This window comes from Brachyhypopomus gauderio, unplaced genomic scaffold, assembly GCF_052324685.1.
Source record: "Brachyhypopomus gauderio isolate BG-103 unplaced genomic scaffold, BGAUD_0.2 sc323, whole genome shotgun sequence".
NCBI classification, from domain to species: domain Eukaryota; kingdom Metazoa; phylum Chordata; class Actinopteri; order Gymnotiformes; family Hypopomidae; genus Brachyhypopomus; species Brachyhypopomus gauderio.
In genome coordinates this window covers 93632-99029 of record NW_027507144.1, presented here as the reverse complement: position 1 = coordinate 99029, position 5398 = coordinate 93632, and the positions used below count along the sequence as shown (strand labels likewise).

General features: G+C 39.0%; 1 long non-coding RNA gene across 1 annotated transcript; it reads left to right on the top strand.

Moving 5' to 3' along the window:
- The first annotated feature begins 1497 nt into the window (after positions 1–1497).
- Positions 1498–4480, top strand: LOC143504715 (uncharacterized). The gene is made up of 2 exons (XR_013127640.1): positions 1498–1618; positions 2424–4480. It is a non-coding gene; the product is annotated as an uncharacterized LOC143504715 (long non-coding RNA).
- The last annotated feature ends 918 nt before the right edge of the window (positions 4481–5398 follow it).

The window sequence follows — 5398 nt, the reverse complement described above, 5'->3', positions numbered from 1 at the left end:
TCCACCAGGGGGCAGTTCTGGGGATATTTGCATTCCATTAGGCCACCCTTTGTTATGTACATGCAGCCACTTATAGGTAGACGGGTGAGGGGGGGGTGATGGTGTGAACCATCAGTTCATTGTTCTGCTGGATGTGTTTAAAATTAAAAAAACGCTATTGGCTGCTAGAACGCGCTAAATGACGTCATCTCCGCACATACAGGTATGTTTGTGTTTTTGAACCTAAGGTTGTGGGGGAGGGTGAAAAAGAAAAGCGTTTGAGTGTGTCTTTGAGCTGATTAATTATTTCTTTTTTTCCATATAGTACTGTACTGCCACCTAGTGGTTCATGCTCGTATCTCGAGCGTGCACTCGGGTGTCGAACAGAAATTTTGCTCGTCTCGGTGCTCGTATCTTGGATCGCTCGTATATAGAGCAGCTCGTATCTCGAGGTACCACTGTAATAATAATCTTTATTTGTATAGCACCTTTCATACATACATGCAACTCAAAGTGCTAAAAACTACTGAAAATAAGGTAAAAAAAAATTACTTGTCTCTCCCCCTCATTTCTAACCACATTTTAGGCTGTTATAGTTGGTGATTGTGTAAGGCACCTCTTCCTGTACTATTTACTGTATTTTAGACATTGAGGGCTTTTGAGGGGACGGTGTGGATGAACACTGACCAGTGGCTGACCATGAACACTGAACACTGACCCTCTTTTCTCGCCTCCTCTTTTCGCTGTATGGCCCACCTAACCCCAATTATTTTTATTACTACTGTACTGTATTTTACAGAATTGTTTTCTTTTGATTCTTACATAAAAATAAAAGTTGTCCTCCAAAGATTAGTGTTAATGAAAAAGTAGTTTTTTGAACAGGTCTAGTGAGCCAAACGCCCCACCTGCCCTGTAGTAAATAGTTGTACATAATAAAAAAAATGTAAATATCAAATCAAATCCAATGAAATATATTTTGGTTTTCCACAACACATGTTGTCACAAAGCAGCTTTACAGGATTTACAAGTTTTAAATATGTTGTTATATGTTTATTATGTGTGTATAGTTGTACTTGTAGTGAAGGAGCACTGTTTGATAATAATAAAAAATGATCAAATCCTCTTGGGGCGGACATTTAATCCTTTATAAGGTAAAGATACATTGATAATTCAATTGAATAAAAAATATACTATTAGTTTATATTAATAATCAAATGAAGGAAATGATAATATATGAAAGATTTGACTTGACTCTCAGCCGACAATTAGCTGGATGCTAACGTTATATAGGAAATCCCATAGGAATGCTATCGGAAATTAGCATTATCATGGCGGTGCAAATTGGCTTTCTAAAACAGCAAAGAGCGAGCAGGCTGTTTGTCTAATGTAAAGCATTAGTAGTAATGAAGAAAAGGTTTTCCTGTAGCGTTGGCTTGGTTCGGGCCAGTCCCCCCTCAACCGATGCATACCGGCTATTAGCCAGGATCAGGAGGTCACAGTGGGGTTTGAACCCTGCACTGAGTGGCCTGTCGCCCAACACCTTATCCACTGACCTACAGGACAACCAATTATGCTTAAAACAAAAAATACATTTGAAGACATCAAATCCTCTTGGGGTGGACATTTAATCCTTTATAAGGTAAAGATACATTGATAATTCAATTTAATAAAAAATATACTATTCGTTTCATTAATAATCAAATGAAGGAAATGATAATATATCAAAGATATGACTTCACTCTCGGCCGACAATTAGCTCCATGCTAATGTTATATTGGAAATCCCATACCAATGCTACCGGAAATTAGCATTATCATGGCGGTGCTAATTGGCTTTCTAAAACACCAAGTACAACATCTATCAATAAGGTCGCTTTTTTATTTATACCATTAGTTTCATTAATAATCAAATGAAAGAAATTATAATATATCAAAGATTTGACTTCACTCTCGGCCGACAATTAGCTCCATGCTAATGTTATATTGGAAATCCCATACCAATGCTACCGGAAATTAGCATTATCATGGCGGTGCTAATTGGCTTCACCAAGTACTCTCTCTGTCTCTCTCTCTCTATCTATCTATCTATCTATCTATCTATCTATCTATTTATCTATCTATCTATCTATCTATCTATCTATCTATCTGCTAAATAATTGGGGAAAAAATTGTTTGAATCTATTCTAGACAGAAAATACCCAATAAAGCCAATGAGAGTATCAAACAAATACATGTGCTATATATTTACAGAGGATATTAGTAGCGGTAGTATTAGACTTTCTGGGTGCACCACAGAGCTGCTGCCTCATTCTTGCTCTGTTAATTAACATAATAAAGGGTGATGTTTGGTCCTGCTGATTGCTGGCAAGACAGAGGGGAAGGAGGGGTGATGTCCTGACGATTAGGATACAGAAATATCTGTATTTCTCTTTCTTTAATTCCCAGGAGAGTCTGGGACCCGACGGCGTTCAAGGCCATCATCGCGTGGTCGACGTGGCTGACGGTCCGGTGGAGCTGCGTCACCAGGCTTTTGTGACATAGCAGAGGGTGGACGGCATCGTTGCTCTCCAGGACAAACTGCCAGAGAGCGACAAAGGCGGGGCTTTCTGCCCGCCATGTCACAGACACCGACTGGTGAAGGGACGGTTCAAAAGCAGCCATTCGTAGACCTCTGTTGTCGCTGGGACACAGAGTCTGAAGCGGTAGGCAAACCTTCAGTAATCCAGTAGCTTCAGGATTTTCTAGGTTGGCTTGTACAGTGACAATAGTTCTCTAGCCCATGATACACTGGATGTTGTTTTGCCATTCTGGAGTATGGCAAGGATTAAAACACTAGACCAAATGCAGTCAATCACTTCATGATCCTCCATGAGAAATACAGGAAAATAGTCAAAAACAAGAGAAGAGACAACACAACAGAGGAAGAGAAAGGAACTGCAATGAGTGATTGACTGCATTTGGTCTAGTAAGTGTTTTAATCCTTGCCATACTCCAGAATGGCGATACACCTGGCGATTAGTAGGAAGTTGACAGCCACTGATGCTGGAGCTGGGCTGCCCAATGAGATACACATGACTGGAACACCTTGTGGCAGGAGATTTCTCCACCTTTCTTCTCTTCTCTGTTGGTTCGTCCTGTTCACTTGTATCGCTGACCACTTTCCCGCTGTGCAGATGTCTTACAGATGCCACGATCTCAGCAGTTCACAATCTTAAATTAAGATATAAAGCTTAGTTGGTTCAAACCTATTTCTCAATGTAATGTGTGATCATTGTGATATATGTACAATAGAGTAACATTTTTGAGATAGTCATGTACAGTGTTGCGATAACGGCGTCATTTTGTCAGTAACGGGATAATATAATTAATTACTTTTCCTGTCGTTACAACGCCGTTGACGTTACTGGTCATTAAAAGCGGTGCGTTACTATATATTGATATACTAACAGTAATGCGAGCGGACCACTGCCCAGGCTAGTGAGGAGTAACAGATCTCGATAGGTCACAGTCCTCGGTGTAACACCTGTTTAACTTAACAAGGCTAAGGCAGCGTTATGGTAGCCAATCCGAGCCAGTGTTTTTACACGCGCGCCAAAGCACACCAGTGACACGACAAAAACGGAGAAGAGACAGAAATAGCGAGTCAGAAGCAAGCCGAAGAAAAATTATCATTTTTCAAGGTGGCGATATAAACATTATTTAAGAAAATACTTGAAGTTCCTGAATGTTTACCAGACTGGGTATTTGATTTATTTAAGAATAGAGGTTTTATTCTTAAGTTTACTTCTGTTCTGAACAATCCAGTTGTTTCAGGTTGAGAGAATTTTATTTAATTTGATAGATGTCAATGTAAATATGTAAATAGATGTAGTTTGGCCTTTGAATAATCTGTTACATATTTACCACATCACATATCTTTCTTCTCCGAGGTTCACTTGGGGAGTAACACTGCAGTTGGAGCCTACAATTCCAGTATCATCGCTCCGACATGGAATGAAAACCTGGCGTTCATCATAAGACATTTACATTGACAATATCAGCACCCAGAACTTTCATTCTAGTTACCTTATACTTAGCCTGATTGTGTGATTTATTTGTAACTTGTGTATTAGTCTGTATAATTTGTTTTTGTGTAATTTGTGTGTTAACGGGCCGCCCAATGGACGATGGGTTCCCTTTTGAGTCTTGGTCCTCCCAAGGTTTCTTCCTATTCCCCACCATCTAGGGAGTTTTTCCTTGCCACTGTCGCCTTTGGCTTGCTCATAAGGGATTTGGACCCATAGTATTGTTAACTTTGTAAATACTGTAAAGCGCTTTGTGACAACATATGTTGTGAAAAGCGCTATACAAATATATTTGATATTTGATTTAAATGCACTTTATATAGTGTAACTGTTTACTTTTGCTTTTTATTATTATTATTATTTACAAAGATTTGGGGTTTTAAAGGATTTTATCCTGCACTGGTCTGTTGATGTGCAATAAATACTCATTTCAACTGACTGTGAAAACTGCTTTTTCAAAAAATCCTTATTCATTGGCATATAACTTTTTTTTAACTGTAATGCAAATAGTTACTTTCCCTGGTAACGAGTTACTTGTATTATAGAGTAATTCAGTTACTAACTCAGTTACGTTTTTGAACAAGTAGTGAGTAACTATAACTAATTACTTTTTTAAAGTAACGTTCCCAACACTGGTCATGTATCATACGATGTCATCCTTTCCAAGCATCAAAAATATGTATGTTTTTGCATTAAATATAGTTGAAATGTACATAGTGTCTATGTGTTTTATACCAGATAAATGAAAATGTTATTACCTATCGTTTGGTACCAATTTCAAAGCTATAGCATCAATCTCTGGGAATGTAGTTTTAACACTAGGAGTCCCAGCATTTTCATTCCACACTTTTTCCACCTGGTCTCCACCAGGGGGCAGTTCTGGGGATATTTGCATTCCATTAGGCCACCCTTTGTTATGTACATGCAGCCACTTATAGGTAGACGGGTGAGGGGGGGGTGATGGTGTGAACCATCAGTTCATTGTTCTGCTGGATGTGTTTAAAATTAAAAAAACGCTATTGGCTGCTAGAACGCGCTAAATGACGTCATCTCCGCACATACAGGTATGTTTGTGTTTTTGAACCTAAGGTTGTGGGGGAGGGTGAAAAAGAAAAGCGTTTGAGTGTGTCTTTGAGCTGATTAATTATTTCTTTTTTTCCATATAGTACTGTACTGCCACCTAGTGGTTCATGCTCGTATCTCGAGCGTGCACTCGGGTGTCGAACAGAAATTTTGCTCGTCTCGGTGCTCGTATCTTGGATCGCTCGTATATAGAGCAGCTCGTATCTCGAGGTACCACTGTAATAATAATCTTTATTTGTATAGCACCTTTCATACATACATGCAACTCAAAGT